This window comes from Eleutherodactylus coqui, chromosome 8 (genome assembly GCF_035609145.1).
Source record: "Eleutherodactylus coqui strain aEleCoq1 chromosome 8, aEleCoq1.hap1, whole genome shotgun sequence".
NCBI classification, from domain to species: domain Eukaryota; kingdom Metazoa; phylum Chordata; class Amphibia; order Anura; family Eleutherodactylidae; genus Eleutherodactylus; species Eleutherodactylus coqui.
Window position 1 is genome coordinate 104,900,814 of NC_089844.1, and position 25,416 is coordinate 104,926,229.

Sequence of the window (25,416 nt, forward strand, 5' to 3'; positions counted from 1 at the left end):
ACGCGGCCGGCCGTATCGTGACGCGCCGGCCGTGTCATATGACGCGGCGGCGGTAGGCGGGGAAGCGTTTTCACGCTATCTTCCGCTGTGCTACAGCGAGAGATAGCGTGAACGGACGGCTTCCATTGACTGCAATGGAAGCCGTCTGCGCGTACACTCGCGGCAAATAGAGCATGCCGCGGGTGAGGACGGGAGATTTCACAGTGCAGAATTCCGCAGTGGAATTCCGCACTGTGTGCCCTGAGCTATTAGGTTCAATAGAACCTAATAGCTGCGGGCAACGCAGCGGATTTTCACCGCGAATTACGTGGCGGAAATCCGTTCGTGGGAAGGAGGCCTTAATGCTGTTGGACTTTTATCTCAGGCACCATTTAAAAATCCCTTGTGTATGTGGAAAAAATTTGCAATATGGGTGACTTGAAACGACAAATACTATAGTGCTGTAAATAATATCACCTGCAGTTCTTCAGCATGTTCACAAAGACTGGATTAAAAATGTAAGATGTGTATACGGTAGAATGGTGCACATTGAACACATCATGTAAAGCACTTTGTGAAACTTTGCCCTCACTTTTTAAACAGGTAAATATAGAGCAAAACTCACACTTCCAGTGTATTTCTAAGTATATTCTAGCCAAGATTGATATATCACATGACCCTTTTCCCATTAGAAAAACCTAAGCTGAAATCAATATGACAGAGTTTAAAAAATGGCCGCCAAAAACATCTCCATCGAAAAATGCAGCCTCCCTCCCAATTAATATTTTCACGCATTAGAAGTCAATTTTCTCATTATTAAACCAGTTAAATGGGTATGTCCAGATGTTTGCCTCACCCCGTACTTATATTTTTTTTATTATTCTCTTTAGCCTCCTGGAATTAAATTAAAAAGTAAACTTATTCTACATGGACATTGGGTGCACTTTTTGCATTGTCCATCATGTTTCTTGTACTAGTTTAACAAGAAAATAATAGCGGGGCCAAGGGGGACGCTTAATAGGAGATTTTGTATTCCTCTGATGGAGCTTTTCTGTATGCCGGTCGTAATTGTAATGATTTATAAGACCTATAAACAAACCAAAGATTTCTGGTCAGTTCAGGAAGAATGAATTACAGTATTCTATTATGTTTGTCACATTTCACAGCCAGGATAATTCAATTTCATTTAATGATAGAAAGTATAACATTTTTTTGTTGTAAATATTTTTATGAGTATTAACAAAATGACAAACTCACAATGTACAATTCAGAAAAGTATTTTTTCTGAGAAACGTCGTGCTTTCTTTTTATTTGAAGTTAGAGTTTATATCAATTAATTTTGTAATCTTTTTTTTCCTGTAAAATGGTGAGAAATAGGAAAAACAATTTCACGGACTATTTTAAAGTGACCCTCCAGTCCAAAAACAAAGATGGCCTTACCAGTTTCTTTAACCGCCTCCGAATTAGTGTGCATCATTAGTCTAAGACACTGTACACCTACTTTGATTGACCAGGGCTGCCCACACGAGTATCACTGGGCAGTTACATCAGCATGTAGTGTCTTAGACAACTGGTGCATACTATTGCTCAAGGTGCATCAGGTAGTCAGAGAAGCTGTTTGTCCATTTTTGTTTCTCGATGACCAGAGGGTTGCTTTAAGGTAGTTTGTTCATATTTAGTTAAAAAAATTGATCCTCTGATTCCCTGTGTATAATGATGTAATGCATGTGTACATTGTGTAATGTATGATGGCGCTATGGCAACGAGAACAAAAACTTTATTTTAGCTTTAAACATATCTCCCTCCCTTAGCATTAGCTACAGCCCCTGTACGTGGATAGGCCTCCTTTTTCAAGTCACTCAGTGCTATGCAGGATGTCTAAAATTGGTGTAAATCAGCTTGGAGTGACATGTACTTTTTGAGGGAAGGCTATGGCTTTTTTATCTTTCTCATCTTATGTATTTTTATTTTATTTAGCTTTCTCTTTAAATTTTACTAAATTAATTATTTTACTATTGGGGCACAGGTTAGCAGGGAACACATTATGTGTTCCCTACTGGCCCCATATGCAGATCTCTGATAAATAGTGATCTAATGGCAACTGCACAGACATGCAGGGAGGAGCCCGCTGATGTCTCCTCTACTTGCCTGTAAGCCCCCACATGCACAGGAAATCCCTATGACATCATTACTGACATCATAAGCTTTTATAACAACCATCTAAATGCATGCTAAATATTAGCACTACTTTCAGTGAGTTTTTTTGCAACAGAGAACTGATTATTTTAGTTAATTATTACACAACAGAGAACTGATAAATCATGGAAATATTCTGTATAATTGACTGTGAGGTGCATGGCTCTCTGGCACTAAACTAAGGTTAATCGAATGATTTCCAACAAGGAGTTAATTAACCCCAGACACACATACAGGAAAGATAGTAACCCCCACACAAGTGACCAGTAAGATGCTCTCTGGAAGCCAAGGTACATGTGGGTATGGGACTTTGCTGAGCCACACCGTCCCATGGTTGGTCACGAAGGCCTTCTGTTCTTAAAATAACAAGGATGTGACATAAAAACTGACCAGTTCTATATAGAGTTTAACATATACTACAAGATCTGTTTTTTCGCAGCTGGAACCTGCACATGAATACATGGCTTGCCAACATGCTTTTGGGGGTATTCACAGTTCTGTATTTATTTAGAATGATTTACTAGATCAATAATTGCTTTTAATGTGCCACGTACTCAGATGATGTATTTTATATAATAATATTTTTATATCATTTTATTTGTAGTAATGTCTTATTAAATATTTTGGATGTAGAAAGTAATAGGTGTGAACGCTGAAGAGAACTTTATATACGAGGAGATTTTATTTTCATCAAGATGGCGCACCTCTGCATTTATACAGAAGGCTGGATGTGCAGTTCCATGGGCACTAGGATTTGGCATAGAGGTCTGGTAGACTGGCTACCAAAGTTCCCGATTTAATGCCTTTGGACTTTTATCTCTTTAAATTCTTTGTATATGCAAAAAAAATATGCAACATTGGTAACTTGAAATGTGAAATCCTGCAGTACTATGAAAAAATATCAACTGCAGTTCTTCAGCATGCCCACAAACACTGGATTAAATATTTAACCATGTGCATCCAGTAGAATGGTGGATACATCGAACACATTGTACAAAACACTTTGTGAAACTTTTGCCCTCAGTTAGGCCTCCTGCACGCAGGCGGGTCAGACCCTGCATGCTGGATTCCCACAGCAGAGTTCGACCTGGTGCCAGGCCTGCTTACCTGTCCGGTGTCTTCTATGTTTTCTCCTGTGCTGTCAATGTGCGCAGTAAGGACACATGTGCAGTTAGGGGATGCCACAGCGTCCTGTGCTGCGAATGTGTCGGCTGGCACATGAGCAGTTGAAAGAACGCTGCGCTGTCACCATAGCGATGACATGGCTCCTGCGGCCATTCCGCAATGATGATTGTGGAATGGCCACAGCGTGGACGGCTTCCATTGAATTCAATGAAAGCCAGCCGTGCATATCCCATGGCAAATCAAAGCATGCTGCGATTTCTTTCCCGCGAGCGGAAAATCACAATCTATTTCCAATCGTGGGGAGGAAATCATGTTTTTCCATAGCATGCTATGGGCTGGATTTGCTGCGAAATCCGGAGGCAGAATCCCGCTCCGGATTTCGCAATGCAAATCCGCCCATGTGCAGGAGGCCTTAATGTCTAAACAAGTAAATATAGGGCAAAACTCACACTTCCAGTGTGTTTCATAGTATATTCTAGCCAGGATTAATATACCACATGACCCTCTTACCATTTGACTAACCTGAACTGAAATCCATATAGCAGAGTTCAAAATGGCCACCAAAAATGGAGCCTCTCTTCAAATTCATACATTGGAAGTCAATTTTCCCATTATTAAACCAATTAAATGGGTATTTCCAAATATTTACCTTACCCCGTACCTATATTTTTTTATTAGTCTCTTCAGCCTCCTGAAATTCAATTAGTAAGTAAAGTTATTTTTTAATTAAAAAGAACTGAACTTTAATTATATTATAGGTGAGGCAACAGCATATTAGAGTGACATCATGAGCTCCGGACATTGCCTTCCACCTTTACTTATAAAAATTATTTTGGTGATATACACAAGAAATATTAATTTCTTTGGACTGAAGGTAACATCATATAAATAAGGAAGCTGTTCACTCTAAGCAGTGGGATATACTGTATCAGTATTAATGTATAATATCGTGGTGGTACTTTAATCTTCATTAGTTAGTTGATCCATTTTTATACTAATTGCTGGAAATAAAGGCTGCCTTTAAAACCCGCTAGACTATTGTTTGGGTTTTAAACTTATATTGGGCATTTATATAGTTTTACACTTATATCGGGCTTTAGAACACAACACCGACTGTGAGTTGAACAAATATTATGGGTAGATTGCAAATAAAGAGGAATATGTACTTGTTATTCTCCTAAGAAAGGGGGGAAATGTTCCTGCAACATCTGAAACTCAGAAAATGTTACATACATAACATAAAATATATTTCCAATAGTCATTGGTGGATATTAGTGTAACAACACCATCAGAGACCCAATTTTGGATTAGACTTAAAACACATACTTTGAGGAAGGCAATGGAAAACCACCCTGCAAAAACAGTCTGCCAAGAAAATGTCACAATGTGACATCACCCTAGGAGTCAGTCAGGACTTGGTGCTTGCACCAGGGGACTTTACCCTTACCTTAAAACACAAGAAAGGAGTTCATTGATTGAAATATTGCTACGCCTCCATGAGAGGTGAGGCCATTGTTTCTTTATTCCATTATTGTGATAAACAGGAGTGTAATTTAACACTGTCCTGGTATATAATTTTCTTGTTTATAGTATTGCTATCGATGAGTGGGATAAGTTGCCTTGCAAGCAGCTAATGGAGGTAAAGAAGTGGAGCATCTTTAGGTGGCATAGTAGTCAACAGAGATGAACCTTCATTGTTTTATACTCAACATGGCCCAAACATCTAATGGCATTGGTTCCTGCTGGTGTCATGATCAGACAGGCCTACCAGAGTACTAGAGGCTCCTACAGTTGTCCCGGACTCTGACAAAATATTGGGCACCGAAAACCAAGCAGGTGACATCCAAATTTGGTGTTGACTTTGAAACATTTATTATAATTCTTATTTCTAAGGGTCCTTTTAGACGAGCCGATTATCATATGAATGAGGGAACAAGTGCATGATGTCATCGCTAGCCAGTTCGTTCTCGTGCAGCCTGTTTAGACAGGCAGATACATCGTTGGCTTGTTCATATGAGAAATCGTTCAGAATCATTGTTTTTCGCATTTGCTGTATAAGCGAATGAGGACTGAACAAGCACTGGTTAAACTGAACAGTAAGTGAACAAGCTAGCAATAATTTTCTGTTTTCATTAGACTCTTTGATAATTGATGATTATCTGTTCAGTTACTCTATGGTACAATGTAATCCACGAGTTTCTGTCTTTGGTGAGTGTGTTGGCCGTTTTTCAGTTCCCTAGAGGAAAAGCTGGAATCTGATGTTCCTCTTGGTTGGGTGAATTGCTACGTATACAGATAAGTGCTGTTGTTTGCTATCTGTTGTATTTTGGTTTCCCTTATTGTTGTTGCTTGCTGGTGTCAGTTCATCTCTCCAGTGGTTCCTATAGGGACAATCAGGGCCCAGGAAGAAGACAGTGGGGCCACCTCTATCGAGGCGATGACTCCCCTTTAGGCAGGGACCCGTCACCTCCCTTCTAGGTTAGGGCCAGGTTTCCTCCCCCCCTGGAGTGGTGCTAATGATCTTCATAGTGTGGTGTTTTCCTATTTTCCTGCAGTGTTTATTATCCTGCGCTGTGCAGAGCATGGGGCTCTTGTGCCACATGAGCTTTACACACTGGCTTTCAGATTTCTGGTGGGGCGTGCACTGCTCTTACGTTCATAGTGTTGCAACTGCAGTAGTGTGAACATCACGCTGCGTCCATGCTGAGCGTGGTGCTCGTGTGCCGCACGGACATGACAGCTAGCTTGAACGTCTGTCAGCTCCCGTTCAACAATTGTCACAATGCGTTTTTGTATGATCTTTAAAAGAATTTTGCTCACGTGAGGTATGAGGGCGATAGTGCAGTAATTGGAACGGGCCACGATTTGGAGCTCTAAATCTTTTCACATAGGTCGGTTAGAATCTTGACTGACACTGGTTTAAGCAGTTTGGCTGGTATGTGATCAATGCCCGGAGCTTTCCTTTTTGGTCGTTTTTTTAGGGCCCATATGGCTTCTTCCTCCAAAATGCCCGGTTCTTGTTCTGCTTGATGTACGTGATCCAACGGGTTGTCTTTTTGATTGCCTGCATACAGCTCTGCTGTATCTTCTTACACCTATGTTTGATTTGATCTTCTTTTTGTAATAACTTGCCATCCCAGTCTTTGATAGTTCCTGCCTTGCATGGTACAAACGGTGCCTGGGTCTGCTTCACATGGGTGAAGAGAGCTCAGGTGTGGCCTTGCTGGTTTACACTTTACAGAGCTCCTATTACTTTCAGTGAACAGTGACTGCTCATGCACGGCCATGGTAGCGAGTGCGACAACTATCCCATTCTTGTAAGCACAGTTTTTGCATGATCTGTTTATATCATAAAACACTATCATTGGATAACCCCTTTAATTACCATGAACCATTACTTATAGGGTTTCATTAAAAAAAAGCAACTTGACCTTTAAAGCTACCCTATCTGAAGACATCATAAACTAGAGGCAGAGACTTTGATTATAGCACTGGATCACTTTTTTATTTCAGTAGTTTCCACAAAACCACTACTTCTGTGCTGCAGCAAAAGCTACAGCTGTAATCCTCAACATTCCTGATCTGCCATGCTCGCAATAATTTACTATTTTTTTTCCTTCACGGTACATAGGAGGAAAGCTGCCAATTGCTAGGGCAAGCCAGCTGCTCATATAATTCAAAGACTATAGAGCATGCATGTAGCACTGAGTAGACATCAGCATTTTTCTCGTGCAGCACCACAGTACAAACTCTAATTTTATGTGAACTGCTGAAAGTGAGAAAGTAAGTGAATCAATGCTATAATCAGGGTTCCTGTCACTGGGTTATACTGTCCTCAGATGAGGCTGCATGAATTTGGTGGAAATTTCCATTTAAATGCTTCGATGGATAACTATAGAAACAGTAACATTTCATTTACCTTCTCCTGGATTAGTGGAGGCATCATTTATTGCAAATTATGGGTATTATATTTTATGCACAATTTATATTGTAAACTAAGCCAACTAAAAGGTAGTATAAAGTTAGAAAATACGGCCTTAGGCTGCATTCAGACGAACGTATATCGGCTCGGTTTTCACGCCGAGCCGATATACGTTGTCCTCGTGTGCAGGGGGGGGGAGGATGGAAGAGCCAGGAGGAGGAACTGAGCTCCCGCCCCCCTCTCTGCCTCCCCTCCACCCCTCTGCACTATTTGCAATGGGGAGAGGCGGGCCGGGGGTGGGGCTAAGCTCCGTTCTCAATGCAGTGGCCAGTCTTGGTAGTACATGCAAAGCTCCCATTTACTTCAGTGGGAATTTGCCTGCAATAACAAGCCTGGTCACTGCAGTGAGATTGGAGCTGTCTGCTTCCTGCAGAATCAGCTCACTGCACAATTGCTTTGTCCTGGTGAATACCACATCTGTGTGGATCCTGGATGGCAGACTGATTAACTATTAATGGCCTATTCTGCGGATAGGCTTTCAATAGTTTACAACTAGAACACCCATTTAAAATTTGACAGCTTTTTTATTTCAGCACAGCTACTGTGATAAACCGGAGCATTTTAAGACTATCTAGTCTAAGGGCGCCTACCCACTTGCGTTGCCGATTTTCACGCGTGAAAAACGTGGCGTTTTCACGTGTTTTTTGCGTGTTTTTCGTGACGTTTTTTGCGTGTTTTTTGCAGCCCTCCATTGACAATCATGGGTGCATTAAGAGAAAAATAAGGAGACATATGCAACTGACAGTTCTTATGTGAAAAAAACCCACGAAACGGAAAAAAAACCCCAGATGGACAAGAACACATTCTATACTAATTGCTCTTGAGAAAAAACGCAAAACATCACAGGAAAAAAAAATCGCAAGTGGCTAGGCACTAGAGATGAGCGAGCACCAAAATGCTCGGGTGCTCGTTACTCGAGTCGAACTTTCAGTGATGCTCGAGAGTTCGTTTCAAGTAACGAACCCCATTGAAGTCAATGGGCGACTCGAGCATTTTTGTATATCGCCGATGCTCACTAAGGTTTTCATTTGTGAAAACCTGGGAAATTCAAGAAAGTGATGGGAACAACACAGAAATGGATAGGGCAGGCGAGGGGCTACATGTTGGGCTGCATCTCAAGTTCCCAGGTCCCACTATTAAGCCACAATAGTGGCAAGAGTGAGACCCCCCCCCCCCCTCCCCGCACTGTCAGCATAAAGATCGTTCTCCTCTGCCACAGCTGTAACAGCTGTGGCAGAGAAGAACGATGTTAGCCCATTGAATTCAATGGAGCCTGCAATACAGCTGGCTCCATTGAAAGCAATGGGCTGCCGGCGATCGCGGGATGAATTGTCGGGAAGGGGTTAAATATATATGCCCTTCCCTGCAATTCATCCAGAAATGTGTAAAAATTAAAAAAATATATACTCACCTTCTCCCGGCAGAACGATGTTAGCCCATTGAATTCAATGGAGCCTGCAATACAGCTGGCTCCATTGAAAGCAATGGGCTGCCGGCGATCGCGGGATGAATTGTCGGGAAGGGGTTAAATATATAAGCCCTTCCCTGGAATTCATCCAGAAATGTGTAAAAATAAAAAATATATATATATACTCACCTGGTCCCGGCAGACGGAGTTCAGCGCGGCCAGCGGCAGTCCTCCTGAACTGCTCTGAACAGCTGTGAGTAGTATTCAGCAGCCGGGGATTTAAAATCCCCGCCTGCTGAATGAGCTGCCTCTAATTGGTCACAGCCTGACCAATCAGAGGCAGATTCCACTCACACACCCATTCATGAATTTATGAATGGGTGAGTGACTGCTGCCTCTCATCTGATTGGTCCCGCTGAGCCAATCAGAGGCAGCAGTCACACACCCATTCATAAATTCATGAATGGGTGTGTGAGTGGAATCTGCCTCTGATTGGTCAGGCTATGACCAATTAGAGGCAGCTCATTCAGCAGGCGGGGATTTTAAATCCCCGGCTGCTGAATACTACTCACAGCTGTTCAGAGCAGTTCAGGAGGACTGCCGCTGGCCGCGCTGAACTCCGTCTGCCGGGACCCGGTGAGTATATATATATATTTTTTTTTTACACATTTCTGGATGAATTGCAGGGAAGGGCTTATATATTTAACCCCTTCCCGACAATTCATCCCGCGATCGCCGGCAGCCCATTGCTTTTAATGGAGCCGGCTGTATTGCCGGCTCCATTGAATTCAATGGGCTAGCATCGTTCTGCCGGGACAAGGTGAGTATATATTTTTTTTTTTTACACATTTCTGGATGAATTGCAGGGAAGGGCTTATATATTTAAGCCCTTCCCGACAATTCATCCCGCGCTTGCCGGCAGGCCATTGCTTTCAATGGAGCCAGCTGTATTGCCGGCTCCATTGAATTCAATGGTCAGTGCTCGTTTAATCGAGACGAGTACCGTGTGGTGCTCGTCTCGAGTAACGAACATCTCGAGCACCCTAATACTCGAATGAGCATCAAGCTCGGACGAGTATGCTCGCTCATCTCTAGTAGGTACCCTTAGTTTGCATTGTCTAATTATAAATCCCCATTGTATTTTTGTGTGCATCATACTTTAATAGTAGAAGACATGGTGCACATCGAGGTCAGCACATTTAGTAATTTATACAAGCATAAACTGGATGATCTGAAACATGTTCTGGGTAAGCTTTTATCGACAAGAACGAATGTAGGCAAATGAATGCATAATCTAAAAGGACAAGTCAAACAAGCACAAGAAAAGGCAAATGAACCAAAAGTCAGAACTATCCATCTATTTGTGGATATTCGAAAATAGGTCACCGAACTTGAGAGCCAAGTCTTGGATGAGTTCAGCAGGCAAAGTGATGGAATTGGAGAACAAGTGGCTGAAAAGATCCAAGAGTTGAAGATGAAACACATGAAGACTGGGACATACAACTGCAAATTAGATGACGCACTTATATCAGTTACATTGCAGAGCAGTCTGAACAATTTGGTACATTGTCTAGCTAAACTGAAGGCAGAGAGTGAGTGGTTTTCAACTTGTAAATATGATAATCGATTGTAACAAGCTGATAATAAAGTGGTTCTTTCTCAAGACCTTAAGGGTTATTTTACAAGGGGCAACAGTTGCCCGGTAATCGGTCAAACAACCGATTACAGGTGACTGTTAACTAGAGATGAACGAGCACCAAAATGCTCGGGTGCTCGTTACTCGAGTCAAACTTTCAGTGATGCTCGAGAGTTTGTCTCGAGTAAGGAACCCCATTGAAGTCAATGGGTGACTCGAGCATTTTTGTATATGACCGATGCTCGCTATGGTTTTCATTTGTGAAAATCTGCAAAACCCAAGAAAGTGATGGAAACGACACAGAAACGGATAGGGCAGGCGAGGAGCTACATGTTGGGCTGCATCTCAAGCTCCCAGGTCCCACTATTAAGACACAATAGCGGCAAGAGTGAGACCCCCCCCCCCCCCCCGCACTGTCAGCCTAAAGATCGTTCTCCTCTTCCACAGCTGTAACAGCTGTGGCAGAGAAGAACGGTGTTAGCCCGTTGAATTCAATGAGGCCGGCAATACAGCCGGCTCCATTGAAAGCAATGGGCTGCCGGCGATATATAAGCCCTTCCCTGCAATTCATCTAGAAATGTATAAAAATTGAATTCAATGGGCTAACATTGTTCTGCCGGCACAAGGTGAGTATATTTTTTTTTTATTTTTACACATTTCTGGATGAATTGCAGGGAAGGGCTTATATATTTAAGCCCTTCCCGACAATTAATCCCGCGATCGCCAGCAGCCCATTGCTTTCAATGGAGCCGGCTGTATTGCCGGCTCCATTGAATTCAATGGGCTAACATCGTTCTGCCGGCACAAGGTGAGTATATATATATTTTTTTTTTACACATTTCTGGATGAATTGCAGGGAAGGGCTTATATATTTAAGCCCTTCCCGACAATTCATCCCGCAATCGCCGGCAGCCCATTACTTTCAATGGAGCCGGCTGTATTGCTGTATTGCCGGCTCCATTGAATTCAATGGTCAGTGCTCGTTTAATCGGGACGAGTACCGCGTGGTGCTTGTCTTGAGTAACGAGCATCTCGAGCACCCTAATACTCGAACGAGCATCAAGCTCGGACGAGTATGCTCTCTCATCTCTACTGTTAACCCGTGTAAACCCTAAACCTGAGAGGGCAAGTGAGCAAGAATCGCTCACTTGTCAGAGAAGCTTGGCTTTTACCTCACCTAAACACCAAGCGACTGTCAGACCATGTTAGCAGGCAGTCATTCATCTCTCAATAGAGGCAGCAGCCAGAAGCTTAAAGGGGTTGTCCTGCGGCAAAATTGTAAATTTTTTCTCTGCCCAGTCCCCCTCCTAAAGCAAACATAATAATCTACCCGTGGAAAGCGATTTTAAAGAGAGTTTCTACTCACCGTTAGATCGTTTCATGAAGTTATAAAAGTTCTTCTTTCAAGATGGCCGCCTTCATTTCCCAAGGTGCACCGCTGGTCTTCTCCCATGGTGCACTGTGGATGTTCTTCTGCTGTCTAAGCTCCATTGCCGATTCCAGCCACCTCATTGGCTGATCGGCACCATGTGACGGGGCGGAGATACGCGATAACGCTGAGAAGGGGGAGGAGCCAGGACGCAGCTCGTGAGAAAGGACCTTACAGAAGGAGATTCCTGTCTGCGCAAGCGCGACTGTATCAGCGACCAGAGAAGCAGTTTGCTCGTCGCCATGGAGACAGGGACGCCAGCACCAGGAGGGGTAAGTGTATAACTTCTGTATGGTCAATATTTAATGCACGATGTACATTACAAAGTGTATTAACATGGCCATACAGAAGTGCATAACCCCACATGCTTCTGTGGGACAACCCCTTTAAGCGTCCGACAGTCGTATTTTATAAAAGTACCCCAAGACAACCTCCTTCATAAAGACATATGTCAAGTAACATTCTTGATAGATTTGCATCCTCTCAGGTCTTGAACAAAACTGGTTTTAAATCTGGAGAGCATTCCTTGGAAGTACAAGTTTGGGTCCTTTTACACAAATTAATATATCATTCAGCGTAAATGCAGTCATCGTCTTAACGATAAATTTGTTCATCATACAGTTTATGCTGCATAAAAACCGACTGATGAAAAGGCCAGTGTAAACAGGCAGTTGATCATCTATGAATGACTGCCTGTTTACGGTGAATGGAGGCGGGCACACCGGAATTATCACCGACTCGCTCCGCCTCCATTCATTAGCGATGATTGTTCCTGTGTAAAAGCACCCCATAGGTCCCATCTAAAAGCACCCTTAGTACGACACGGTACTGGGCTGTTGGTATGTCCTATCCTACTAGAAAAAAGGAAAAAATGAAGGGGGCAAGCCTGTGAGGGGCGGTGTCAAACACTGTGGCCATTTTGAAAGCCGTTATCCTGGAACAAATCAATATTTTCAAACGGGAAGGGGTGCATGTGACACATGTAATAGAGTATTTGATGAGGAATCCAAATCTGTGCTTAAATATGACATACATTTTTTTCTACCAAAGTTTTTAGGAATTTTCTCTTTGTTACAGACACAGAAATGGCTGTGAGATAAAAACGTGAGGAGACGACAGAGATTGTACTAATCTTCAAGGAGCGCACTACCTGCGTCATTGCAGAAGTTTTCAATGGTCAGCATCCTAACAGACCACCCATCTGCTATGGCACAGTTGGTAAATTGCTTGCCAAATTTCACCAAATAGATTCTATGTTGAATCTGCCAAAAAGTGAATGCAACAAAAGTGCCACAGATGAAGCAACAACAATGGCCGTCCTGGTGTCCACCTGTAAGAGCCCACATCATATCACCCGGTGTCTGTAACAGGAGAGTGGGGTGAGTCAAACCAGCATAGGGCGGATACTGGCTACACACAAATCACACTCGTTCAAGATCCAGTTGCTGCATCATCTCAATGAGGATGATCCCGAATGTTATGGAATGGGAGTCACAGCAATTACAACGGGACCCATATTTCACAGAGTCTGTACTGTTAGGATATGAAGCAGACTTCTACGTGGACAGGGAGGTGAACAAACAAAAGTCCAACACAAACCTGCACTGACCAGATGCTTTTAAGATCGTTGGCATATAGAAACTCATGGTATGGTATGGTGTGTGGGGTACAAAGATGGGGGTCCATGTTTTATAAATGACAACCTTACTGCTGTCAGGTATCTGCAATTGTCATGTGACAAGGTGTTCCTGTCGCTGTGCAATGAAGGTGGCATATTTCCATTGTGCCTCCCACATTATAGACTCATAGACTGGTAGAGTTGGAAGGGACCTCCAGGGTCATTGGGTCCAACTCCCTGCTCAGTGAAGGATTCTCTAAATCATCCCAGACAGATATTTGTTCAGCCTCTGTCTGAAGACTTCCATTAAAGAAGAACTCAATACCTCCCGTGGTAACCTGTTCCACTCATTGATCACCCTCACTGTCAGAAAGTTTTTTCTAATATCTTATTTGTGTCTCCTCCCTTTCAGTTTCATCCTGTGAGGGTATATGTATATATTGCCATATGTTTTTTATGCTTTTATACCTGTATGCAAGTTCTATTCAAAGTTAAAATGCGAAAAACTTAAAGGGGTTGTCCCGAGGCAGCAAGTGGGTCTATACACTTCTGTATGGCCATAATAATGCACTTTGTAATGTACATTGTGCATTAATTATGAGCCATACAGAAGTTATAAAAAGTTTTATACTTACCTGCTCCGTTGCTGGCGTCCTCGTCTCCATGGTGCCGACTAATTTTCGCCCTCCGATGGCCAAATTAGCCACGCTTGCGCAGTCCGGGTCTTCTTCTTTTCTGAATGGGGCTCCGTGTAGCTCCGTGTAGCTCCGCCCCGTCACGTGCCGATTCCAGCCAATCAGGAGGCTGGAATCGGCAATGGACCGCACAGAAGCCCTGCGGTCCATGAAGACAGAGGATCCCGGCGGCCATCTTCAGCAGGTAAGTATGAAGACGCCGGACCGCCGGGATTCAGGTAAGCGCTGTGCGGGTGGTTTTTTTAACCCCTGCATCGGGGTTGTCTCGCGCCGAACGGGGGGGGGGTTTAAAAAAAAAAAAAACCGTTTCGGCGCGGGACAACCCCTTTAATCTGTCGCCTTACATCAGATATTCTAAAGGCCTTGCAAGGCGAAGACAAAATGTATCTTGAACACCGCAAGGAAGAACCGGATACGAAGGCCGTGTGCTTGGCTGTTTTCCCAGAAGCGCCGTATCTAGATAACGACTGTTCAACTACATATATGATTATCACTGTTTCAGGCACAAATGCAGACTTTACATATATGGTTATGCGGTGAATTTGAGCCAGTGAGACCATTACCCATTCCTAGTGATGTGACCAAAGGGTATAAGACCCCATGTAATCTGTAATTTAGGCCGCCTGCACACGAGCGGAAATCCCGCCGCGGGATTTTCCGCGGGATTTCCGCCGCTGAAAGTCTGCATAGGAGTGCATTAAAATACGCACTCCTATGCAGACGGCCGCGGCATGTCCTAATTTTCTGCGGGGCACGCAATCACCCGGCCGCCGGCTCCGGTCTGCGCATGCGCCGGCTGTGCGGCAGCCGGCACATGAAAGAGCCGGGGCCGCCAGGCGCGGGTGAGTACGCGCTCGTCCCTGCAGGCGCTCGGGTCGGATCGCGCTGCGAGAATTCTCGCTGCCGGATCCGACCCGCTCGTCTGCAGGCGGCCAAAGTGCGCAGTTATGTCCCCGTGTGAGGAACTATACCAGACCTCCGTGTTTGGTGTCTCTTCTTTACCGCCGGCAGCGGGGCATTGGGGTGGGCCTGATTGGTGCTGTACGCAAAATTTCCCTGACAATCCCATTGCTTCTAGTCTTTCCTTGTGCAAATGAGAATAGGGCTGATCCCTCTGCACTGTGACAGCCCTTTAGATATTTGCAGACAGCTCGTATTAAGTCTCCTCTCAGCCTTCTTTTTTGCAAGCTAAACATTCCCAGATCCTTTAACCGTTCCTCATAGGACATGATTTGGAGATAAATGTTTTCCTAACATGCAACGCAATACCTCCTCCCCTTTTTTTTGGTCTGTTTCTTCTAAATAAGTTGTATCCTTCAAGCCTTGCATTGCAATCATGTGTATCATTCTACCAAGTTTCTGTGATGCCTATGGCATCATATTTCGCTTCCTGTGTTAGGAGCTCCAATTCTCCTTGTTTGTTTCCCATGCTCTGTGCATTTGTGTAAAAACATGCTAGTTTGTGATCGGTGTCTCTTGCTTCTCTACTTGCCTTCTGAATTTTTGGTCTTTGTTCTTTCTTTCCACTTCTAATGGCGAGATTCTCAAATGTATTAATTAGCTGTATATTTTTACCTGGCCTTTCACTTACCTTTCCATGTTGTTCTAGTTTAAAGATCTCCTAATGAGTGAAGCAAGGCGCCTGCCAAATATATGCTTACCTGTTTTTGCAAGGTGCAACATGTCTCTAGCAAGCAGTCCATCATATAGGTAATTCACTCCATGGTCTAGGAATACAAATCTTTGCTGACAGCACCATCAATGTAGCCAGTTGTTCACCTTTAGAATCCTGTTCCATCTTCTTATTCTATGGCCATCCACTGGGAGGATGGATGAGAAAACTTTCTGTACTCCTGGTTCTTTCACCTTTTTTCCTGAGGTCTTCAATGTCTCTGCAGATAGTTGCAAGTTTTTTTTTTTTTCAGTGTCATTTGTCCCTACATGTATTAGTAGGAATGGGTGATGTTCTGTAGGACTGAAGAGTCCTGACAGCCTATCAGACACATCTTTGATTTGTGCACCTGGAAGACAGCACACCCCTGTGAGGTGTCAGGTCTGCAGATAGTGGCCTCTGTTCCTCTCCATAGGGAATCCCCCACAACCAGCACTCGCCTTTTCTTCTTCACAACAGCACTTCTTTTTCTCCATTCAAGAGGACTCTGTGTGCTTACTACACAGTTCTTTGTGGGTAAAGTCATTTCTTGCTGTACATCTTTCTCCTCTGCTCTGTTCTTTGTGGGTAGAGTCATTTCTTGCTGTACCTCTTTCTTCTTCTGGTCAGGAGCCAGTACCAGGTACCCCTGCGGGAGAACCTCGTACTGTTTCCCGAGCAGTATGGGTGCTGACTGACTCCTGATCCTTCTGCTTCTTTGGGTCACATACTTCCATTTCTCTGCTTCTGCAGGTACACTGGACATTTCTTTTCCTTCAACATTTTGAGGACTTTCTTCTACTCTTTCAAGGAAATCCTCACCTTCCTTAATAAGTTTCAATGTAGCTTATTCTCTCCTAAAGACTATGCATCTTTTCCTCCAGTAGAGGCACAAGCTTGCATTTCTGGCAGGTGAAGTTTAGCTTTTCCTCTGGTAGATCTGTAAACATATAGCATACATTGCAGCTCACCATATGGATCCTCTCCTTTACCATGTTGTCAATTGATGTCCACTTCCAAACTTCTAAAAGTCAAGAATTGTAGTGAATATATATAACTTGTAAAATACTACTAAGTGTACAATTTCAGAATGCACAAGGAATATGCAAATGACCTTCCTGCAGCTACAATCTCTGGTTTGGTGATGTCCTGCGAGCAGCTAGACCCAGCTAATCCCAGCAATCTTCCAGTTTAGAGTGATTATTTGCTCTTCCCAGAATGCATAGAGAATATGCAAATGATTTTCCTGCAGCTCCAATCTCTGGTTTGGGTGTCATGACCAGGGGAAGTGCCCCCCCCCCCTCCCCTGTGCTCGCTGTGACCATCAGCTTTTGTGAATGGTGGATATATACACACTGAATAGCCACTTTATTAGAGACACCTGCCCTTTCACAGTTAAAGCTTTCCTGTATAGAAAGTAGACATCTGACATCGGTGATAGATTAGCTGGGGCCAGTATATTTTTAAAATGCTAAACTTTAGGAGTTTTCTCATACAACAGTGTGAAGAGTATACAAAGAAAAAACATCCAGCAATTGGGATACTGTGGATGTAAACCACTCATCAGCCAAAGAAGTCAGAGGAGAATGTCAAGAATAGCTCTGATGAACAGGCGGTACATAGTCAAGGAAATTGCAGATGAATAAAACATTGGTGCTCCAAATAATGTGCTCGAATACACAACTTGTCATTCTTTAGCACAGATGAGCTCTAACAGCAAGTAACCAATTTGAGGGCCACTGCTGTTTAAGAAAAGCTGAAAGGCCCATAGCTCAATCCTCCCAAGCCTAGAGAACCAAAATGTATACGAATCTGCTCTAGAGTAACTGGAGGCACAATCACCCCAGATCTTCATCTAAGACCCAAAGCCCAATCCTCCCAAGCCCAGAGAAAGTAATAAATTCAAAGCAAAAAAAATGGCAGCAAAGCAGCCCTGATGGTGGACTAGCTGCCCCAATTACATTGGACCTCTGCGTCACTGGGCTTACATCCAGTGGAGGTGGGAAGCATACCGACGTCACAGGTGGCAGCACCAGTTAGTGACACTGTTTCTGATGCTACGGGGGCTCGCCCTTCGGACCTATTGCTGGCTGGGGGCGTACTCTATTGACCAGCTCATATAACGGGTGTTAGAGGGCTATTTACTCTCATCGACCGCATTAAACTACCGATGCAAGTGAATGTACATATGGAGGGGCACTGTCAGGTGTTCACTCCTATAAGATTTTAACCAAGGGCACATTCTGAAGGCGTGGGATGTTGCCCTCCAGTGCTTGAGTGGGTTGACACTTCCCCGACTTCGGGTCAGCCAATGGATGCACCATCTGGACTGTGTATATGCAATATGGCATCCTTGTTTCCTTGACAACTTCCACCTCATTGGCCTAATGGAGTGAGAGGTGTGGCATACAGGTCAGCCTACTGGGAGGTCTTAGATAGAGCTGAGCTTTCCTCAGTTCAATCATACAGCAGGCATTCCACCATCAGGGCTGCTTTGCTGCCACTTTTATACCTGCACATACATCTATTTAAGGCAGTGGCTTGGCTGACTACTAACAGCCAGGCTCCTGCTCTAACTGCCATAAGCATAGAAACTTCAAGTCCTGGCAGTTTAACCTCTTACATGCCAATAGTATGTAATCAATAGCAACTGCAGCATGTACGCAGATGACCAGGGGAGGGGGCACTTTTTGTCATCCATCGGCACCCACCAATGTGACTGCAATGTACCAATGGGTCCCATGGCCGGAGGCCTGACAAGGTCGTCCATGTCTGCCATGTAGGTTCCACCTCCTACAGAGTCTAATATACTGCTGTCATAGGCTTATTAGACTGCACTACATAAGTAATGCAGTTTACTATTCAAGCGATTAACAGATCGCATCTTTAAGCCCCCTTTCAGGAACTAAAAACAGCGTAAAAAAAGTTTAATATTAATTTAAAAAAGAAAAATTCTGTTAAAAAAAAATTCCTCATGAAAAAACATTTTAAATGGATAAAATGGAAAAAATATTTTGAAAAAGCAATACATAATAGGAATTACTGGGTTTGTAATGATCCAGAAAATATAAATATTTATTTCGCACGGTGAATGCTGTAAAAATAATTTTTAAAAAGTAACACCAGAATTGCTATTTTTCAATCCAAAAGTCATATGTAGCGCAAAATGGTACCAATAAAAACTACAACTCTTCTCGCAAAAAAACAAAATCTAAACAGCTCCGTTGACAGAAACATAAAAATGCTATAATGCAGCAATGCAAATTAAATTGTTTTTCTTCCAAAATGTGTTTTTATTTTATTTAAGTAGTAAAAATTAAAAATAATAATATATACTTGGTATTGCAGTAATCATGCTGATCCACATAAGAAAATTATGGGGTTTTTTTATCGAATGGTGTATGCTGTTAAAAAAAACAATGGCAGAATTTCAAAATGCTCTTTTCATCTCCCCTCCAAAAAATGTAATAAAAGTTACACAACACATTATATTTAACCCAGAGTGCTGCCATTAAAGAAATAGGACTTGTCCCCAAAAAACAAGCCCTCATATGGCTATGTGAACAAGTTATGGCTCTTGCAATGCAACAATGAAAATCCCTTGGTCCTTAGAGCACAAATAGACTGGTCATTAGGAGTTAAAATAAAAACTTGATTTAAATAATAAGTAATTTTCTGATAACACAAATCTCTTAATGCCTATGAAAGGCAATACCAAAATACACCACTAGATGTCACAAAACAATCATATAGTAAAGCAGAAATCCTAAAAATTAGAGTAGCATAAACTCTGCTTAGAGTAGGCTTGCTGTTTTCGTCCTGGACTCCTACAGAATTTTCACACTCCTCTTTGCTGGTCTTATGGACCCTGAGCCATTGAACACAGGGGGCACAGCATATCGTATAATTAGTCTGGTATTAAAAATGTAGTTGGTGCTAGAGTAGCTCTGGTCATAACAGCCAGGTACAATGACTATGGTCTTGCTATATCGGAAGAAGACTGCCTTATTCAGTTGCGTTATTACTTTATGTGTTTGTTTTGATTTCTGTTTATCCTTTAACATACATATTAATATTGCAGGAAAGTAAAGACCTCTTGTACGCTTAAAGGGGTTGTCCCGCGCCGAAACTGGGTTTTTTTTTTTCCAACCCCCCCCCCCCCCCCCCGTTCGGCGTGAGACAACCCCGGTGCAGGGGTTAAAAAGAACACCGCACAGCGCTTACCTGAATCCCCGCGCTCCGGTGACTTCTTACTTACCTGCTGAAGATGGCCGCCGGGATCTTCTCCCTCGGTGGACCGCAGGGCTTCTGTGCGATCCATTGCCGATTCCAGCCTCCTGATTGGCTGGAATCGGCACATGACGGGGTGGAGCTACCAGGAGCCGGTCTCAGGCACGAGCGGCCCCATTCAGAAAACAAGAAGACCGGACTGCGCAAGCGCGTCTAATCCGGCGATTAGACGCTGAAAATTAGACGGCTCCATGGAAACGAGGACACTAGCAACGGAACAGGTAAGTGAAAAACTTCTGATAACTTCTGTATGGCTCATAATTAATGCCCAATGTACATTACAAAGTGCATTAATATGGCCATACAGAAGTGTATAGACCCACTTGCTGCCGCGGGACAACCCCTTTAATAGAGATGAGCGAACGTACTCGGTAAAGCACAACTCGTCCGAGTAATGTGCTTTATCCGAGTACCTCCCCGCTCGTCCTGAAAGATTCGGGGAGCGCCGCTGCTGACAGGTGAGTTGCGGCGGGGAGCAGGGGAGAGCGGGCGGGAGAGAAGGAGAGAGATCTCCCCTCCGTTCCTCCCCGCTCTCCCCTGCAGCTCCCCGCTCCGCGGCGCTCCCCGAATCTTTCAGGACGAGCGGGGAGGTACTCGGATAAAGCACATTACTCGGACGAGTAGTGCTTTACCGAGTACGTTCGCTCATCTCTAATGCTTAACAAATCATTAAATGTATCACTTCTGATAGGGACCTGTAGCTCCCATTGCATGCTGCCTCTTCCAAGTCTTTCAATCTGAAGTTTTATAACCTGCATTGCCAATTTGAGATGTACTCAATAAAATGAGATTGATTAAAAAAAACCTGAGGCTCTGCATTCCATTGATGGAAACCCATAACTGTAAGTGATCCTTTGCTCAGTCAGTAAACTCCTAGTACTTTTATTGTACATTGTTAAACTCCCAAGTTACAGGTGAATATAGCTCTCTGTGGTCACAGCCAGAGTTGGCCTGGGTCTGTAAAGGTACAAGCACATGGAGTGTAAATGCTGGGGATTGTCTACGGCAGAACTGCATGCTGAAAGGGCTGCCATGGATGTTTACCTATTTAATCCTGCCCATGGCAAAGGCTTATTGGATTCCTGTGAAAATAGAATATACATCAATACTGAAGTATTGCACTATATTGTATAAGTGTTTGTAGGTTCAAGTCCCCCATGAGGACTAAAAATAAGAATAACACATTTTTTTTAATCATTAGAAAATTGTTTTCAATGGGGGGGAGACCTTGCATTGCGCTCGCCTGCACCTAGCGCGCAGAGTGATGACCCATTGAAAACAATTGGCGATGCGGGAAAGAAAAAGTCGCTCATGTGTATTCAAAATATTGGGGTTCATACTCCTACGAGATTTGTGCGTCTCACAATGCACAAATCTTGTGTGATTTTCTCGGCTACGTGAAAATGGACTTTTTACGTTTTTCAATACATTATATGGTATGATAAATGGTCCCATTGAAAACTACAACTCCTCTCACAAAAAAACAAGGCGGCATTGCTGGAAAAATAAAAAAGTTATGCTTCGCAGAATGTTCTATTTTTGTGCAGACTCCATATGGACGCTTCCATTAAGATCAATGGAAGCCATCCGATCTGTGGCCCTTCTGCAATTACCATTGCGGAAAGGTCGCAGCATCCGCGTCATCGCCTAGCGACAGCCGCCTGCACATGACGGGGAAATGACAGGTACTCGGAGTCACCAGCCGGGCACTAGGTCGGATTCCAGAGCAGGATCCCACATCCGGAATCCGATCCGGTCGTGTGCAGCCGGCCTTAACCCTTTGCAATCCAATTTTGGATTCAGGGTTTCCTAGGGGGCTTTCTCTTTCTGCCATTTTACAATGGCACCATCTGCTGGCTAGAGCCAGTACTGCTGTATGGGACATGCCGGAGAGGCCCCCGACAATACAGCAGCCAGTAATATACAGTAAGAATACCCTGCCGGACATCTTCCAACATCGGAACTGTACAGCCTTCAATCAGAATGTCTTTAGACATCAGACAGTGGATTGGAAAGGGTGGCCCCAGTTTCCCATGAGCGATAAAATCACTCAAGATTTGTGTGTTGCGAGACGCACAAACTTTGCACGAATATGAACCCCATTCTTTTGAATGGGGTCATACACACATGAGCGACTTTTTCCCGCATCACACTATGATGCAATGCGGGAAACAAATCGGGGCATGCCGTATCTGGTGTGTGCTCTTGCATCGCATCTCCCACTGTTGTCAATGGGGCCGGCGGCAGCAGCATTGCACCATGTGCACGGCGCACACAATGTGATGTGAGGACTCCCATTGAAAACAGTGGGAGAAACTCTACGATCCTCTGCTGCGAATGACAGCTGCAGCGGAGGATCGCTTATTCCCCGGAGTAATGTGAGGCAGTTTTACTATAAAATTCCTTGCATCGGCAGGGAAAATGCATTTTTTCCTCCCCATTTAAAAAAAAAATCACAACTTTTATTTATCCATCAATGTAGCTGTCTGAGGGGGGCATTCAGACGACCGTTTATCAGCTGGGTTTCCACGCCCAGCCGATATACGGCTTCTCTCTCTGCAGGGGGAAGAGGCTGGAAGAGCCGGGAGCAGTGCTCTGAGCTCCCGCCCCCTCTCTGCCTCCTCTCCGCCTCCTCTTCACCTCCTCTTCGCCCCCCTGCACTATTTGCAATGAGAGGAGGTGGAACGGGGGCGGGCAAAGTTTTTAGAATTAGCTTCGCCCCCGTCCCGCCTCTCCTCATTGAAAATAGTGCAGAGGGGTGGAGAGGAGGCAGAGAGGGGGCGGGAGCTCAGAGCACTGCTCCTGGCTCTTCCAGCCTCCTCCCCCTGCAGAGAGAGACTCCGTATATCGGCTGGGCGTGAAAACTCGGCCGATATACGGTCGTCTGAATGCCCCCTGAAGGCTTGTTTTTTGTGGGACAAGTTGAATTTTTCAGTGGTACTATGTAATGTGTGATATAATATACTGAAAAACTTTTAAAAACTTCTAAGTGAAGTAAAATGAAAAAAAAAAAAAGAAATTCCGCCATCTTTGGGAGGAGGGAGGGAGGTTGTCTTGTATCTACAGTGCACACACTGCAGCAAAAAGGACATGATAACTTTATCCTGTACAATTCTGACAAAATTTTATATAGTTTTTTTTTTCTGTACTACTTTAAAAAGCTGAAATATCTTAGACATTCTTTTCTGCCGCCGTGTTCTGACAGCAATCATTTTTTTATTTTTCCGTCCACATGATTGTGCACAGGCTCCTTTCTTTGCAGGACGTCCTGTAGTTTCTACTAGTACCATTTTGGAGTACAAAGGACTTTTTAATCGCTTTTTATGAACTTTTTCTTGGAAACGGGGTGACTGAAAAAATTCAGCTATGACATTGTGCTTTTTTTTCTGACAACAGTCACCATACGGGTGAAATAATACATTACTTCAATCGATCGGACTTCTATGGTTGCACTAATTACTTCTTTTTTATTATAAACATCGGAAAAGTGGGGTAAACTTTTGTGACCTTTTATTTTTTTAAATAGTTAATAAAACTTTTTAACACTGATTTTTACATTTTTTTAGTCCCGGTGGGGGGCCAGAACCTGCAGTAGTTTCATCGCCTCTGCAGTATGATGTGATACTTTAGTATTTACATGATACCACGTTCTGAAATACTACTCGTCCCACACAACAAGCCCTCAGACATCATCCATGTTGATGGATGAATATGAGTTATCTTTTTTTTTTAAGCGGGGAAGATTTAGAAAGAAATGAAATGAAAATAATAAAGGGGGGCCGCGTCTTTAAGGGGTTAAACTCTAATAGTGACGCGCTCCCCCCAAATACGAGCCCGGTTCGCCACCTGCCCCATGTGACTCGCTCTGTCACGTGTCTCGTGACGTCAGGAGGCTGAGGAGGAGAACTAGCGGCTACGGATAACTGCCCGTTAGCGGGGGGCGCTGCTCGGCTTCTCCGGGGGTCTCCGCAGCTGGGAGGTAAGGAGCCCCTCACACCGGCTCACTGGTGACTGGAGTTGCCCCGCACCTGCTCCCGTTACGTGGGATGCCGCGGCCGTGCTGCGGGGCTGTGCGGGCTGAACGTGTCTCCGCCGCGGGGTAGCACCGGGCAGCAGCGTCCTTGACAGCCGTCACACAGGCTGGGATGCTGCAGCTGCTGACGGGGCTCGTACACGGGGCTTACGGGCTTGTCAACCCAATGGACCGGGGAGCCCGCTGATGTGCGGACCGCGTCCCGTGCAGAGCAGGACTCTCCCGGCTGCACCAGGGCCGGCTGCATGGTGGGGTGTGCGGATGCGGCTGTCAGTGCGACCGATCGTGCCTGCCTATGGGGGTACTGCGACATACTGTCATTTGTACTGGTCGTGGGCATCAATGGTGAAACCATGGAGCCCAGTTGTGCATGCCAGTGGGGCACTGGATGGGTACATGTTATGTGTCAATGGAACCTGCATGTGCAGCGTGTCGTTCACCCCCCTCCACTGCCACACATAAAACCTGCAGTATGTCTACTAGGTGTAAACACACTCTTACAGGTTATTGGGGCTGTTCTCCTTGCCAGTGGGGTACATGCCCAGAACTTGCCCTATGCACTGGTTATTTATACTGGCGGGCCCAGCTGTGCTTGGCAGTGGGTAACAAACTAGAACCAGCCAACCTTGTATGAAATGAGGCTTCAATTTGAAGTCACCTTAAAAGGGTGCTATAAGGTGTGCAGAGTCACACCTGACAGGTGCGCTGCTGGAACTCCTGCAACAAATCGGTTTCTGCAGAATGCAAATAGATTTCCACAAGGCCGAATCAGATGAGCGGGGCATCGTGGCAACAAACCCATCACCGGGATTAATCGTGTCGGGAAGGAATTTTTTCCCCATTACATGGTAAAAAATTGGCTTCCACCCTTTATGGATCAACATTGGGGGGTCACTCTGGAACGCAGAGAAGGTGAGTAGAAGGGGAAAAAAATAGACTCAACTGAATGGATATGGTTGGTTTTTTTTTTTTTTTTTTGCCTTACATACATTACTATTAATATAGTGTACCCTTGTGGTTTTGGCCCACGTCCCCTTACACAATCTGATTGTAATGAGGCATGTATGTGTCTTGTGAACTGGTATTAGAATCTAAAGAATCTCATGTAGTGGCATAGCTCTAGGGGTCGCAGTGATCATAATTGCAGCAGGGCACCTAAGTCTGGGAAGCCCACAGGTTTCCTTCACCACTCTGCATCTTGGCACCTTTGTAATCTGCTTGCATGCATGGCACTGGTGGGCTGCGCATGCCAGCGTGTGCAGGCTGCATCCTCCATCTCCTCTACTTTGGGGAAATGCTGTACAAACGGAGGGACTGCCACTATATTTAAGGGAGGAAAACCATGCACATAGGGACCACTATTGCTCCCTGGAG

The 25,416-nt window shown here is 44.3% G+C and overlaps 1 protein-coding gene across 1 annotated transcript in view; it reads left to right on the forward strand.

Moving 5' to 3' along the window:
• The first annotated feature begins 23,897 nt into the window (after window positions 1-23,897).
• ABAT (4-aminobutyrate aminotransferase) overlaps window positions 23,898-25,416 on the forward strand; it is a 125,542-nt gene continuing 124,023 nt past the window's right edge. Inside the window, exon 1 of the mRNA XM_066576158.1 lies at window positions 23,898-23,988. The gene's annotated coding sequence lies outside the window, so the exon portion shown is untranslated. The remainder of the gene's footprint in view (window positions 23,989-25,416) is intronic.